At 36.2% G+C, this 17,719-nt stretch overlaps 1 long non-coding RNA gene across 1 annotated transcript in view; it reads right to left on the bottom strand.

Moving 5' to 3' along the window:
- LOC134732028 (uncharacterized) overlaps window positions 1-12,300 on the bottom strand; it is a 104,539-nt gene extending 92,239 nt beyond the window's left edge. The window contains exon 1 of the long non-coding RNA XR_010114872.1: window positions 12,241-12,300. This is a non-coding gene — a long non-coding RNA (uncharacterized lncRNA). The remainder of the gene's footprint in view (window positions 1-12,240) is intronic.
- Between the last annotated feature and the right edge of the window lie 5,419 nt (window positions 12,301-17,719).

A 17,719-nucleotide genomic window follows, 5' to 3' on the forward strand; every position in this document is an offset into this window, starting at 1 on the left:
TACTAGCCTACCAACCAAAAAAAGCCCAGGACCAGATGTATTCACAGCCGAGTTCTACCGGAGGTACAAAGAGGAGCTGGTACCATTCCTTATGAAACTATTCTGAACAATAGAAAAAGAAGGACTCCTCCCTAACTCATTTTATGAGGCCAACATCACTCTGATTCCAAAACCTGGCAGAGACCCAATAGAAAAAGAAAATTTCAGGCCAATATCACTGATGAACATCGATACGAAAACCCTGAATAAAATACTGGCAAGAGAATCCAGCAGCACATTAAAAAGCTTATCCACCACGATCAAGTTGGCTTCATGCCTGGCATGCAAGGCTGGTTCAACATATGCAAATCAATAAACATAATCCATCACATAAACAGAACCAATGACAAAAACCACATGATTATCTCAATAGATGCAGAAAAGGCCTTCAATAAAATTCAACACCCCTCAGAATAAAAACTCTCAATAAACTAGGTATTGATGGAACATATCTCACAAAAATAAGAGCTATTTATGACAAATGCATAGCTAATATCATGCTAAATGGCCAAAAGCTGGAAGCATTCCCTTTGAAAACTGGCCCAAGAGAAGGATGCCCTCTCTCCCCACTCTTATCAACATAGTATTGGAAGTTCTGGCCAGGGCAATCAAGTAAGAGAAAGAAATAAAAGCATGCAAATAGGAAGAGAGGAAATCAAATTGTCTCTGTCTGCAGATGACATGATTGTATACTTAAAAAACGCCACCACCTCAGCCCAAAAATTCCTTAACCTGATAAACAACTTTGGCAAAGTCTCAGGATATAAAATTAATGTGCAAAAATCACAATCATTCTTATATGCCAATAACAGACAAGCAGAGAGCCAAATCATTAGTAAACTCCCATTCACAATTGCTATAAAGAAAACAAAATACCTAGGAATACAACCTACAAGGGATGTGAAGGACCTCTTCAAGGAGAACTACAAACCAGAGCTCAAGGAAATGACAGGACACAAACATATAGAGAAACACTCCATCCTCATGGATAGGAAGACTCAATATCATGAAAATGGCCATATTGCCCAAAGTAATTTATAGATTCAATGCTATTCCCATCAAGCTACCATTGACTTTCTTCACAGAACTAGAAAAAACTATGTTAAATTTCATATGGAAGCAAAAAAGAGCCTGTGGAGCCAAGGCTAACCTAAGCAAAAAGAACAAAGCTGGAGGCATGACGCTGCCTGACTTCAAACTATATTACAAAGCTAAAGTAACCAAAACAGCATGGTGCTAATATCAAAAGAGATATATAGACCAATGAAACAGAATAGAGGCCTCAGAAATAACACCACACATCTACAACAATCTGATCTTCAACAAACCTGACAAAAGCAAGCAATGGGGAAAGGATTCCCTATGTAATAAATGGCGCTGGGAAAACTGGCTAGCCATATGCAGAAAAGAGAAACTGGACCCCTTCATTATACCTTATAAAAGAATTAACTCAAGGTGGATTAAAAACATGAATGTAAAACCTAAAACTATAAAAACTCTAGAAGAAAACCTAGGCAATATGATTCAGGACATAGGTGTGGGCAAAGACTTCATGACTAAAACACCAACAGCACTTGAAACAACAGCCAAAATTGACAGATGGAATCTAATCAAACTAAAGAGCTTCTGCTCAGTAAAATAATCTATCACAAGAGTGAACAGGCAACCTACAAAATATGAGAAAATTTTTGCAATCTATCCATCTGACAAAGATCTAATATCCAGAATCTAGAAGGAACTTAAACAAATTTACAAGAAAAAAAAACAAACAACCCCATCAAAAAGTGGGCAAAGGATATGAACAGACACTCCTCAAAAGAAGACATGTATGTGGCCAATAAACATATGAAAAAAGCTCATTATCACTGGTCATTAGAGAAATGCAAATCAAAACCACAATGACATACCATCTCACACCAGTTAGAATGGTGATCATTAAAAATTCTGGAAACAGCAGATGCTGGAGAAGATGCAGAGAAATAGGAACACTTTTACACTGTTGGTGGGCTTGTAAAATAGTTCAACCATTGTGGAATACAATGTGGTGATTCCTCAAGGATATAAAACCAGAAATACCATTTGACCAAGCAATCCCATTACTGGGTATATACCCAAAGGATTATAAATCATTCTACTCTAAAGAAACATGTACACATATGTTTATCATGGCACTATTTACAGTAGCAAAGACTTGGAACCAACATAATGCCCATCAATGATACACTGGATGAAGAAAATGTGGCACATATTCACCATGGAATACTACACAGCCATAAAAAAGGATGAGTTCACGTCCTTTGCAGGGATATGGATGAAGCTGGAAACCATCATCCTCAGCAAACTAACACAGGAACAGAAAACCAAACACTGCATGTTCTCACTCATAAGTGGGTGCTGAACAATGGGAACATGTTGACACAGGGAGAGGAACATCACACACTGGGGTCTGTAGGTGGGTGGGGGGAAAGGGGAGGGAGAGCATTAGGACAAATAGCTAATGCATGTGGAGCTTAAAACCTAGATGACGGGTTGATGGGTGCGGCAAATTACCATGGCACAAGTATACCTATGTAACAAACCTGCATGTTCAGCACATGTATCCCACAACTTAAAGTAAAATTTTAAAAAATGAAAGTATGCAATATGTGTATGTGTGTGTATACATACATATAAAACAAGCACTCATTTTCATTATGTACATATATGCACATTATGAGTGTGAATATATGTTAAGTAATATCCTATCAATTTTGTATTTGTAACACATATATGTACATGCATATACAACAAATAGAGGTGTTTTCAATAATAATTTCATTGATATTCATTTCATCAGCTACGAACTAAAGAGAATTTAAATCAAAATCAATTATTCATTTACAGGTGTTTTTAACCATCATCTCCCCCTTTATCTTCACTTTTATGCCTCCTTGTATTGCCATTTTGTGACTTTTTTGCCATAAATTATACATATTTGGAACCGTCACTTTAAGAAATTCAATCTTTGGATAAGATCTCTAAGATTGATTTAGTATGAATACGTGTGTGGGCACACACTTGACAAAGAAAGGTCAGTTATAAATATATGTGTACACTTATCAAAATAATTCACATAAAATCTCTGAATAAAATTATCTGTATGCTTTTTCTGTCAATAAAAGCAATATAGTATAATTCTTGGTAGTAAACCTGTTTGTTTTCATTCTGTTGCCTACCATGTCGAGCTGCCATGTTGGTATAAAACATCGATCATTTGATATTTTACTACAGCAAATAATAGTGATCCCCACGAAATAATAAATAAATCAGTGAGTTTCAAGGAAATAAGTTTTTGGATGGATCAGATAATTTGAAGTTGTTAGTTTATTCTCCAGCAAGGTGAAAGAAAAAAGCTGTTAGTTTGTTCTCTATCAGGTGAACGAAGATGAAAACTAAAGTTCTCAAGGCCAGTGCATAATAATGGTGCCGTATTCTGTGCATCAATCACCATTACCAAATACCTATATTGCCAAATATTTCATGTACCGCTTTAGTGGTGATTAATCAATGGGCCATGGCACTGAAACTGAAACGAGACTTTGTAATACAAGTGATATTCAAAGGGTTTTGAAAATTTATCAGCTCTATAGATGTAGATGAAAATTTATCATCATCTTTCTAGAAATCCTGTTTTTATAAAGGTTACCTAGCCAAATATTGGTTTTATTTACTTAATATTTAGAAAACATGAGTTTAGTAAAAATTATTCAGATTTTCTTAATGTAGTGTGTGAAATTACTATGTAATTATACAAGAAATATGCTACACAGCTGAATACACAAAGAGGTCAGCAGAGGGAGCAAAAGGTGCCTTTCCCCTATAATCCACAGCAACATCACCCGCTCTTCTCTCTACATCATCGATGTATGTTATCTAAAGTCCTGTGCAAATGCCACCTCAACACGGGTCCTCTAGCCTTGCCTTCTTATCAGAAGCAGCTCGAAAGCCCCGATAATTCTAGAACCACTGAAAAATACACACTTGTTGCAAGGATTGAAAAGCCTCATATTGCAAATTCAGAATTCACAGTATTGAAAAAATTCATAATTTTTTTAAAGTTACAATACTGTGAACTATATAAAATGAATTATGCTGGGATCAGATGACTCTCTTCATTCCAGCCTATCTTATATTTTCTCATTCATTTCTCCACATAGTCACAACAACAGACTCACTATTACATTTCATTAATGGCTATTTTATAATAAATGATCTCAATAGCATTTCTGAAACCTCTGCTGTTCTGGTTTTACATAACTCTTGAATTTTTGAATGAGTTAGTTTTTGATTGAAAAAGACCTGACTCTTATGCTTAGAAAAGCCATCATTTCTTTCTGTAAGCTTTCCATCTTCTATAAGCTTTACATGTTCCATAAGCAAACATTCGCTGGTTTTGTGATCAAACTAGAGAGGCAAATTCAGTTAATAATAACAACGTCATTTATCATCCTCAAATCTAGTGTTATGGATAATAGGATCTCCACAAGGAGACGGTTGCACGAGCGACAAGAGAAAGGCAATCAACAGTCTTTTACTCATACCAAGATATGTCCACACACACTTGTTTCAACAGTCAAAGTAACGCCATATGTCCCCAGTGATGTGGGTGGGCAAAAGGAACAGTTGGCCTGCTAATAAGGGCCATATATACACGCAGCCTATCGTACCATCCTTCTTACTTATGGTTGCTGAAAACTCAGTGGAAGAGCTTGCTCTGAGGAACGGCATGGCTGGAGGAGGAGAGGCTTCCTTAACAGCAGGAAAGGACCATTTGTTGTACAACTACTGTATCTCTGAAACTGGGAGCTAAAGATATGCATGTACGTTACTCATTCTCATTAAGAGTTACTTACGCATCCGTAGAGTTCTTTACTCCAGTTTCACCTTTTTCACTAAATTCTTTTGCATTTATGTGCAAAGGGATTTTGGGCCCTTTTCAAAAATTACTTTTCCTAATCAATCTTGTTAATTTGATGTTCATTTACATCGGCTTCTCTTTATTTTTAGCTTGATTTCCAGAAAAATTATACTTTCTATGACATTGTTAAATGTTACAATATTAAAAGAAATGAAAAAGACTTAAAAACTTAGAATATTTGAATGAGGGTTTCTGGAAGGCAGAGAGAACAATAAGGCAAAAGTACTTACTGCACTACTGTTCCAAAGTAAAAGAAAAACAAAGATTTTAAAAATGATTATAGCAGCTTTGTATCTCAACCAGGGTTTCCTTTGAAATTTCTACAACTGCAAACACTATTCAGCAATTTGCACTGATTATAAAATTTATTGTTTTAAGGACAATTGTGATACTATGATCAGATAATATAATTTACTTTACTCTTAATGGCTTCATTTTGACAAACGAGGGAGCTTTCAGGAAGGACAATGCTTCCTGCACAACAACCAGTAAAGCATGTCACATCCATTTTCAGTATAATTTTAAGAAAAATGAAGGACAAACTACTTGTGAGGCAGCAAGAATTCATTTGCATTAAATTAATTTGAACAGGGCATTTCAAGTTCTCTCTGGCAACAATGGAATAAAGGGGAAAATGAATCTATCTTATGCAATGATCCTCTTCTAGGTTACAGAAAGATTTGAAAGGCTGACATGACCATTGCTAAATTTCTTCTAGAAGTCTATGATTAGTGTCATAGATATAACTCATGAGATAAAATATTCACAATGAATGTTTGTGAACTGCATCAATTGTGATGGAACTACTGTCTAACATCCCTTTGAAAATTTATATTCTGCAAAGGTTAGAAAAACACCAACCTTTCGATGCTTTCTTATATGGATGAGCTTTTGTCAACAAGAACTAAGCTTCACAATTAAGCACTATGGAAGATAATGTTCTATGTTAATTTAAACCTAACTAATCCAGGACTTGGCCTTGATAAATAATGGGTTTAATTAATATTTTTGACCCTAGCAGTGCAAATACTTTTACTTATATTTTACTAAAGCTAGTTTTGACAAATCTAAGGGTATTTAATTTATCAGTATGTGTTGTCAGATGAAAACTTCCCCATCAATACCTTCTAATGGTTCAAAAATAAACTGTTACCCCCACAGATACATTGTTTTTCCATGCGTAAGCAAGTACATTAATTTGAGGGTCTCAAGGCATAAAAGTGTTATTACCACTTGTGATAGGCTGCATAATAGTCCCAAAAGATGTTCTTCACCTAATCTCCAGGCCCTGGGAATGTGCTGCCTTACACAGCCAAAGGACTTGTAGATACGATTCATTTAAGGATCTGGAGACAAGGTGATGATCCCAGATCATCCATGTGAGTCCAAAGTAATCACAGGAGTCCTTAGATGAAGTGGAGAGAAGGACTCAAAGTTAAAGGAGGAGACAACGCGGAGACAGAAACAGAAATAAAAGCAACGCACCTTGAAAATGGAGGAATGGGGAAAAGACAATGAAGACAGGTGCCACCAGAAGCAGAAAATGCAAGAGAATGGATTCTCCCCTCAGCACCTCGAGAAGGAACCCACACTGCAGACACGTTGACTTAGCCTAATTAAAGTGATTTTGGACTTCTGACCTTTGAAACTGCAAGACAATAAATATGTGTTAAGTTATGTAAATGTGTGGTAATTTGTTATAGCAACAGTAATACAACTAATACACCACTACAATAAGCAAAGGAAATAAAGTGCAATAGTGACAAACTTAAGGGATTCCAGAAAAGAGAAACGAAGTGGTAAACTCAATCACAGGATTATATTAGTAACTGTAGTATATGTTACTTGCTTACCCTTTCAATCACATTATTGCTGTAATTATCATTATCATCCAATCAATATGATTACACCAGTATGTATAACTTAGACATGAAAATTTTTTTCTATTTCACCCTTCCCATAATTCCATGCAGCTACCCGTAAGCAACTGTGTATCTGATGAAGCTAATATTTTCAGGGAAAAATCTTCCATGTTAAGCAGAAAATTTACATCTAAAATTAAATTCTTTTAAGCCAGTCTGGGGACAATACCTAGAAAATTCAAACATTACTTCTCAAGAATACCACTAGCAGTGAGTTTGTGATGCTATCTTCCACCAACTGAATCAAAATTAATTTTAAATATTTTCAAAGCAATATTTTAAAAAATCGTGTAAAAAGTTTTTCCTCTTGGTAAAAATAAACCACTTCTCAACCATCCATTATATTTATGTTAATTACATGAAGTCCATACATGAATTATCATACCACAAATAGAAAACTATTTAAAGAGAAAAATCTCACTTGGTGCTGAGAGAATGACAGCATGAAACTGTTAAGCATGAGGAGAAAGTTGTTTGCGGTGTAAATATTTCCCTTTTCCTATCAAAGTGTGTCCTGTGATCTAGCGCTCTTCTCTCCACATGCTTAAGTACGGCAAAAGTTATAAAAACACTCATTCTAGTTTTCTATACTTTAATGGTTGTAGAACATCAGAAGAGAATTGGGAGATGGGAATGTTTTGTGCTTGACATTGCATTTGAGGGGAAAATAAAAACTTCGACATAATATGTGGGATGTCTCCACAGTAATACATGGGAGGGCAAGAAAAAAATGCTATCAAATTTCTACCATGCGCTGAGCCCCTTATATAAACAAATATCCAGCCTTTCTAATGTACTAACAACCACTCTTCATAACAGGTATTCTATTCCCAGCTTGTAGGTAAGAAACAAAGCTTCAGAAAGGGATCTTCACCAATTTCACACAGTCAATAAAAGGCAGAACTAGGGCAAATATCAATAATAAAAATAGCAATCTAATCCTAATTGGACCTGGCACTGTTCTAAGAAGCAAATCATTAACAAAGGATTTTGAGTTACCACACTCTTAGTCTCCCCGTTTTACAAAAGAAGCAACTGAGGTAAAGTGAAGCTATGCCGTTTCTTTTCAAGCTCATATACCTAACAAGATACCACTTTAATCATGGGTCTGTGATAGATCGTGTACCTCATTTCTAGCGTTTGCTGAGATTTTTCTTATTAACCCTAAGCAAGTATTTGATCCCTGGTAAGTATGCTGTAATTTTTTCACCGCTCATTCTTATCACGGTTCTTCAAGAAAAGTACAGTTCAACACATTTGTCCTATTTGGTTACAAATTTTGAAATTCAAAATATGTATCACACTAAGCTGTTAGCTCCATTTGGAATTTTAAAAAACTAAATTTTTCACTCAGTTAAAAAAAATTGCATTGTTTACTCCCATATCTACAATATAGCTTATAAGTGTATATTTGTATTGAAAACATAATTTTCTATAACTTTTATAATATTTAAATATTATTTAAGGTTTTAATAATATTTAAATATTTAAATAATACATTTAAAAACGTAGTTCAACAAGTCCGAATAATCCATCACTTACTTATGACAGAATATTTGTTCAGTATCTTCTGTTTGTTCACTCTTGTGTCATATATCCTATTTTAAGAATCAAAAACTTCTCCTAATGTCAACACTACAGCCTCTTCACAATTCCTACTGATTCCTAATTACCCTTCAGGAGCAAATAAAATGAATTTATCCCAAATTTATTTGCTTTGAAACATCTTCAGTGAAAATGGGGGTTGTCAACCATATCTACCATTCATATATCCCATTGTTTTCTGCATTAATTTTCATCTAATACTCCCTTATGCCATCAGTGTCACTACAAAGGGGGACAGGGGATGAATCTCATCATGAACAAAGGTATATACACTGGATCTTAGGATGTTCAATCATCTCCTTACTTATTATGTCCCATCTGAACTACTCATATTAAAATGAGCAACTATATGAACATGGTACTTTTAAGAAAGGATGTTCAAAAATTAATTCATATCTTGTACAAATTTGTATCCAAGAAAGCATGACCTAATAGGCATCACATATGTGAATGAAAAAATTCACTTTCAGCAATGAATGTTGATGACACTCCTTTAGCCAGAGTTGTACCGAGCTACCCACAACTCCTCAGCACTCACTATTCTCATACATGTGGTCGGACAATGTCCAAGGGTGCAGTGATTCTGTCCAGAGGCTTTTCCGGGCCATTAGAGCTGTCTCAGCCTGTGTACAGGATTATACAGACACTCTAGGGCATTCATGACTCATCACTGGAGCAGCCCTGTACTAACTGCAAATTTATGGAGGAAACTTTCAAGTCCTCTTGCCCCCCAGTTGGGGTAACTCTGTTACCTATTTCATGTGGTCTCAGTTCTCCAACAAAAATGATCTCGGCCTGCTCATCTTACTTCCATCTCACTACATGGCACAACTAGAAGTTGACTAGGTATTCTGCTTTAATGTATATGCAAAGCCCTCTTGTTCAGGAATGTTTGTAGAATAATATTTCTAAATTAGGAATACAATTGGTCTTGTTCTTTCCTGAGGGATAAAATGTCATCTCTCTTCTTCTCTCCCTCTCTCCTTTCTTCCTAACTCAGCTAACCCTCTATCTGAAAGAATTACAAAGGAAGAAATCTAGGGCATTGTTTAGCATTCTCAGGAGGATTGGAAATGTTGGAATGACAGCGAGTATCACACATACACTGCTTGAAGTATTTTGTAGGATCCAAGGGAAGAGAAAATTTTGACATTCCAGAAAATTTAAGTCATCCTTTTAATATCAGGACCAGAAAGAAACAGGTCACACGGGCAAGAGCCATAAAACTAATTATCTTGACTCTTTCCAGAATACCTGAGCTATAAATGTACAGGGAATCCTGTAATCAGATGCAAAGTTGTGTATAATATACTTAGTTCCCAAATGTAACTAGGAATTTTATGTATATAATGTGAAAAATCGTTCCAAAGTATTTGAGACTCCAAAAAGTTTCCTAGCTAGCATTCAATATTCTTGCTTAACTTCTCCTTATACCCCTAACTGTATTGAGCATGCATAGACACACAAAAGCTAGGATCAACTATTACCGCTTAAGAAAGAAAAGGAGGAAAAAGGCTGTATTATAGGGATTTTGTTTTCTTCCTCAACTCTTGAAGAAGCCTATTTGTATCAGCCCGTGTCAGACAACAAAGTACTTATCAATGAAGATTTATGAATGTGGTCACATATGAAATATAAGAGCATTCAGTTTCTACCTCTGCTTTTCTCATAAATCCTACATCAGATATACATTAGCTATATCTGCCAATGGTTCCACGGAATCTTAAAGACTATTCCCTGCAAAGCTGGCAGTGTAGTTGTATTTAAAAATACAACTAAATGTGGCCTGTCTTTATCTTGATTATAAGACATAAATTATCCCAAGAATATTCTTAGTAAAAATTGAGTCTCCCTGTCAAGCCACTTCTATTAAGAAGGACACAGGTCAGTTTTTAGGAGTTTAGGTGTTATTTGGAAGTTAGGAGCATCTAAATATGGAATATAACTCCATAAAATTATACTATATTTTATATCAAAGAGAAACGAGAAAAATAAGAAATGTTTTATTTTTTCATATAGCATGCTCATATATAATTACTTCAGTAGTCTCAATGTAGTCGTGCAATTGTTTGGGTAAAGAACTAAACTTGAAGTTAAATAGCATAGGTCTGAAATCTTATGGTTTATAACATTCATATATTTTATATGTTCCATAATAATATGTAATTTCTAAGTTTATAACATAATAATTACAGAAATCTAGGTAAAGTAATACTTCTGTGACACAGTCTCTTCATCTACAAAATGGAATTAATATTGCTTTTCTCCTTAAATTTATATTAAAAATTGCAGAAGTAATATATGTGAAAGAACCTTACATTAAATATGCAAGTTTTATTTGTTGAATTCAAACAGTCATTAAAGAAAGAACAAAATAAAACATTACATTTGGATTAACAAAGTAGATACATATATCTCAATCTGAGAAACCTTTAAGCTCTCTTGACCATAAAATGACATTGGATCCTAAAAGAGAATTTGGTAAATATTTGAAAGATATTTCAATTTCACACCTAAATGTTGATTCTGACATTTATTTCCTAAACTTATCATTTGTATACTTATCTGCTATTAAATCCACAGGGGTCATGTGACTAACTGTATGCCCACCGATTTTATTGACAGGTATTCAGCAAGGCCCACAAAGTAAGTATTGAATTTTTTAAAAAAAACAGACCCAAAACACCTAAAAGCAAAACACTTAGTAAATTCTTACAATCATGATGATCAAAAATTAGTGCTATTAGTAAGAAAGAAACTTCTGAACCAAATAAAGTCCTAATACCTCCAAGGAATTTTGTCTCTCTGATACACACACACACACACACACACACACACACACGATTAAAAAAATGAAGGAAATGTAAAAAAATAAATAAATGAAGGAAGTTCTGTGGGAAATGTCCATAATTTCATGCCCAGAATTTCTCTATCAATCTCTTTCCCCAAAGTTCTTCCAAGAAAATAAAGTTGCCTTTCTCTCAACGTTAACTCATCACTTTTCTCATAGCATTTTCAAAAGAAATATTTCCTGTCAGCCGGCCACTTAAACTTTGTGCTGTTAAAGAAATCCAAAAAGGTATCAATTCTGCAACAAAGGATAAAGAGGAGACGAAGTGAACCAACATGGCTTTTAAGCTAAATTGCCGTCACCTGTCACAGGCTGTCTAGCGAGCCTGAAGTTCCCTCTAATAAGCTTATGGAGGGTGCGGAGCAAAGGCACCTCAAGTTGCTCTGCGGGTTTTCCCCTGGTAAATTAGGCAGAAAGGAAAAGAGTCCCACCCCCCACCCCCAAACTTGGAGACCAGGGCTGCCCTGCCGCATTCTGTGCCCAGACCTCCTACTTCCACGCCCTTCGAGTCCTTTCCTCGGCTTGGAAAATTGGGCATGAGGCAAGCAAAAGGAAGGACAGAAGGCCAAAACGGGCATCCGCGAAGCCAAATTTCTGTCTCAAAAGCTCGTCTAGAAACGCATACATAGCGCGTGCCTTGGGGACATCTCCTAAAACTCCGTTCACTGAAGCTAATTCCTCCCGAACGCCCCCACGCCGGCTGAGGATCGCAACCGCCCATCCGCCCCTCCAGCCTGTGCAGCCGCCCCCAAAACCTCCCGTGAATCGGGAACTGTCAAGGCAGCAGCGCCTGGGGAGCCGAGCAGCCTCGCCAGTTCCACGTCTCTGGTTCGAGACCCCTCGGTTCACCTCTTTGGGGAACTCACCTGGAGTCAGGTTTAGACGGCAGCCTCCACCCAGGGGACCGGGAAGCGGCCCCGGGAAGCGCCGCCGCGTCCTGTGAATAACGAGCGCAGCCCAGCGGAGCAGCTCCCCCCCGGACCGGCCGCTCCCCGATTCCTCCTGCTCTGTCCGGGAACCGTCCCTCCGTTCTTTCCTCTCCCTCCCCTGCCTGCAGCCGCCGCGCTCCCTCCTCCTGCTGGCGGCGCAGGGCTGTGCTTCCGCCTCCCTCCTGCGGGCGCGCGAGCTGCCCGCGCTGCTAATCAGCAGGCTCCTGGCTCCGCCCGGCCAGGGGTGCGCACATGCCCCACGTCGGAGACGAGCTCCCGGGAGCGGAGCCATGGAGACGCCTGGTGCGGCCGCTGGAGAAATGAACTGGAGGAGGCATCCAGCATCTCACACTTTCTGGCCACTCAGCTTAACTAAGCCATAACCCCAGACTTCTTCCTAAATCTCCAGTAATTTACAGGTGCTGAAAAGTCAATGAGGGGTTTGAGCACAATCTGTGTTAACAGTATTGTCAGTATAGAGATGCTAATCTGGCTAGATTCTAGGGATGAAATGTTCAAGGGACGGTATATGATTCTTTCTGGTGGTTATTTTGACATATTTTGGCTATACTTACAGATCTGTAAAATAAACCAGCAATCTTCTAATCATGACAACACAGATTCCTAATTGAAGGCAGCTGATACTTATTAAATACCAGGCTCTGTTTAATAGGCTCTTTTTTCCCAGCTGATCTTTACTACAATTCTGTGAGCACTACTAGCACCCCTATTCTATATTTTAAGAATTTGGGACTAACTTTTAAAACAAGACGGTCTTAAAACAAGACTAAGGAACATGTCCAACCTTGCAGAGATTCTAAGTTTCTGAGCCTAAATAATAACTGAAATCTGTAGCTCCCACAACCCATACCCTGTGTATAATGTGTTGCAGCATCTTGGATGGTACTGTGTAACTGAACCAACAAAGATAATAGGACCATCAGCAAATACACACCACGAGACTAATGAATACCTAGAATCCTAGTGAGACTTGTAAATAGTCAAGCACCCTAAGTAACAATAGTTCAAGTGCATGCTAAACATGGTGATTACTTATAAAAGAACAGCAACCAGTATGAGTGAAGACAGGCAAATAATGTTCAAAATGTTCAGAATCAATGTCCAGCCAGTTATGAGTTGAATTCCCCACTCTAAAAAAGAGGCCAGATGTGATGTATTCTAAGAAGTCTACAATGGGCGTGGTCTTTTTGCAACCAAAAAGGGCTTTTTAAACACTTATTTCCCATTAAGAATATGCAATAGCTAATTAATATTAAATCTGAGAATCAATGATAATTTATTTCAACTAACCTTACATGAAAAAATCACTACTCATTCAAGCTTTTAGAATTAGATTAAATAGCATTGAGTATCAAATTTACTTCAACCCATAGAAATAATAGAGAGTTAATTAATAAAGTAAGTAATTTAATTAACTTTACTTTTGTGTCATGATGTATTTTTCCTTAGGAAAAGGATAAGACATTTTTTCCATGGTATAAAATACTAGAATATGACTTTTATATTTTTCTTCATGAAGATTAAATAATTAATAAAATAAGTACAGACATATTTATTGTCAACAAATCTATCCAGATCATTCATTCTACACTCAAAAATTATGCTAGGCAAGCTTTATTTCTCCATATGTACAAGGCAATTCAGAGGTCAAAAATTTTAAAACACTTAAATGAACATCAACCATTAATTAACTAAGAGTAGATTTTATTTATAAACAACTTTAAAAGACTATAAACAAGGTATAACAAACTTCTACTTTATCAATACTGCTACTCCTGTTGAACACAAAGATATATAATTATAGTTTTCTCCCTATTTAAAATATTTATTGATTCTGGCATAATAATGTCATACTCATCCCTCAATAATCAGTGTACATGGAACCAGAAATCTTTTCTTTCACCTAGTCAATTTAAGTATTTCTGTGTTTTGCATGTTAACACTCTATTTATTCTGTGTTTCTAGTGCTTATCCTCAAAATTTTTATAGTTCCGTTCACATATGAATTCTACCAATCAGCACTATATATAAATAATGCAACGTATAAACTGTGTTAAATAAATGGATGTAAGGTTTATGCTAAATTTTTCACATAGTAAGTACTTCAAAACCCTTATTATTTTTCCTTAAGCTTTTATGTGCATATATTTTATCTCTCCAACTAAAGAATAAACTTCTAAATTAGAATAGTTTTGTCTATAAATTTTACGCATTTTAATACATTATTAATCTAAAACCTTGGACTAGAGTTTGGAATTCTTTTATGTATTCATTTATTGCTTCAAAAAGTAGGTGTCCCTGCCATTTTTTCTAAACCTTGTGCAAGATGTAGGGTATACAATGATGTCCAGACTTTAGAGTCCTTGACCTCATGGAGTTTAAAGTGCAGTAATGTACAGTAATTTTAAAATCTATTTATTATTATTTAAAACAACAAATGAATGCATTCTTGTCGAAAATAAATGAAAAGTCTGTCTGAATTCCCTGGCCAAGGCCAAAACATGAAAGCAAAAGAGCTGCCTGAAAACAGTGCAAGCCACTCTCCAGAGGGTTTCTCTGTTGAAACAGCACATCGCATTATGGAAATAATGAGAAAAATTAGTAACTGTGCAAACGACAGCACATATGCATCTTTGTGGTTTCTGACCTTTTAGCATCGTCGAAGCAAGACCACAAACCTTTCAACACCATGCGTGGTATTAATCTTGCACAGAATATAATGTTTTCACATATTTTATTCTGATTTCCTACAAAGTAATTTCAATTTCTAGCTAAAGCTAATGGATTTTTCTAGTGAAAACATTGTGTACCGAATGACTTTCCAGTGAGATCCGCGTACCATGCGCCATTTTCATGTTCGTGCTCATTTCTCTGAAGTCTGTTTGCCTTTAATTCACCATAATAAAATTCCTTGTGTACTTTTATTGGCAACCATCGCATAGTGACACTTGCATCCAAATGTAATTCCATTTGAGCTTGGCAGTGTTTGCTTTTCTATCAGAAGAGGAAAGTTAGAGGGAACAAGGGGCAAAGATGTGTGTAAGAATATCTGAGGGACCATCACAGCATCATCACAAATTCAAGATTTTTTTGAAACATTAGACAAGGGACTGAAAGCCATGCCCTGGGATGGCTGAAACAGTTCACAACCTGCTCATGTTTATGACCAAAATCATCACCTAAAATGAATTCAATGTGTAAATATCATAATATTGTTTGTGTATAAGTAATCATGAAGCAGTTAGGGAAGGGAGTATAATCTAGTAAGAAATTGGAACAAAAAGTGTTAGACAAAATTCAAGAAGATTTAAAAGAAGAAAATTAACCTGTCTGATCTGAACAGAATTGGAAAAGCACATCAATCATAGCTCTATACATTGACCATAGACTTAAAGCATAACATAAAAATAAAGAAGGCAGATAACTCAGGAAAACGTTTCTATTAAATCTACTCCGTAAAGTTTTCCCATACTTTTATTTTACTAAGAGGAGCATATATTTAAATCTGACAAAATCATATATATTTTGTTGACTCCATTTGTAGCAGATAGAGGAGCATGTCCCAGTGCTATGACAGTGAGTTGTCACTATAACATACCACTGCTTTACATCTTACCCACAGGCTAAAATGTTTACTCCTAGAGTCGTGACTTTGTATATGACAGGAGATTGCTACTAAAAGTAAATATATTTGGCTGAAGGGTAGATACATCTTTAGGCCATTATATCATTCACTAAAATTTAGCAGGCATTTACATATTTACCTACTTAGTTCATATGACAAATATGTTTGAGAGACTGCCATATACAAAAAAAAAAGATGGAACCATCTTACAAATTTAGAGATTACTTAAAGAAATGGAACTGAAGGGTTAACTGTGATGGCAGGAATGAAGAGAGCAAAACCAGAGGGTACTTCAAGGAGAACAGGCATGAGAGAGGCATTATAATTTGGAGGGTGCTATGATTTGAACCTATGTGCCCATCCAAAGTTTGTATGTTGAAACTAAAATCCCAGGACAATGACATCAAGAGATGGGGCTTTTGGTTAAGTGATTAAGTGAAGAAGGATCCACCCTCATGAATGAGATAAACGTCCTCGTAAAAGATGCTTTAGAGGAATGCCGGGCTCCTCAGTCTCTTCTGCCATGTCCTTACATTGTCCGTTTTTGCCCACTTTTGTCACGTGAAGACGAAGCAAGAAGGTGCCACCTCGGGACCAACTGCCAAATCTCCGCTGCCTTGATTTCGGACTTCTCAGCCCCAGAATTGTGAGAAATACATTTCTGTTTTTTATGAATTACTCAATCTGTGGCATTTTGTTATAGCAGCATACAGACAAAAACAGGGTAAACAGCCTGGTGAGAGTGGATATTTTAGAAACTTGAGATGATTCAATGTCGCTGATTCTCCATTTTCTCATATGTAAAATGAAGGAAATAATGCTGATTACTTCATAGTTCATTGTGCAAATTAAATTAACTATGTAAATAAAGCAAGCAATATAGTTCCTTTTATCTAGTATACATTGTTGAAGTGTTGTTGTCATTACATGAGGAAAACAAGAACTTCCCCAAACAGAAGGATGTGGGAACCAAAACTAAGATATGAGAAAGGACCAAAGTTCACTGTGACAATCTGGTCAAGCGCTGGTTAGGGAAGATAGCATAATGTTACGCATAGATATTATTTTAGGATAATTTTCCTCCACCCCGAACTCCTCTAGCACTTTGCCTGCGTCTTTCATTGCACTTCTTCATTTGTCTCTTTAATTACGGTTATTTATATAAATCATTTAGCTTCCTACAAAAATAAGCTGGTAGTGGGACAGATTCTTGAGGATCTGTGTCAAAGCAATTTTTCTATTTCCTACAGCAAGTAACCCAGTAGTAATCACCCAGAATTTGTCAAAAGAATAAACATAGGAAGATTAATTTCCATTTTTTTCTTTGCTAATTTTTAATCAGAATTATACCATTGTTAGGGAGGGAGAAATTATAAATTGAGGACATGAGTATTAACATTTAAATCTGTTATTCTGCTTTATTTTAGAGCTTGCCATGTTTTGTGATTAAAAAAAGAAACAGGACATTCTATATAGCTGTTGCAAAACGTGTGGTCTGTTGGTGAACTAGCAGCACCAGCATTACCAAGAGTTCGTTAGTTTGCAGGACTACTGAGTCAGAATTCGCATTTTGACAAAACTCCAGGTGATTCATGCTCTGCATTTAAGTTGGAGAAGCACTGTTCTATAGTTCTCCTTATGTCCTAAATGCATTGTCAGTGAAAGAAAATACTATACGTATGATAATAATAACGGTAATATTAACAAAAATGTAACTATTAGTAATTTTCTATGCTCTCCCAGATACTAAGTCCTTTATTTAATACTTGT

The sequence above is a fragment of the Symphalangus syndactylus genome, chromosome 1, assembly GCF_028878055.3.
Source record: "Symphalangus syndactylus isolate Jambi chromosome 1, NHGRI_mSymSyn1-v2.1_pri, whole genome shotgun sequence".
Taxonomy (NCBI): domain Eukaryota; kingdom Metazoa; phylum Chordata; class Mammalia; order Primates; family Hylobatidae; genus Symphalangus; species Symphalangus syndactylus.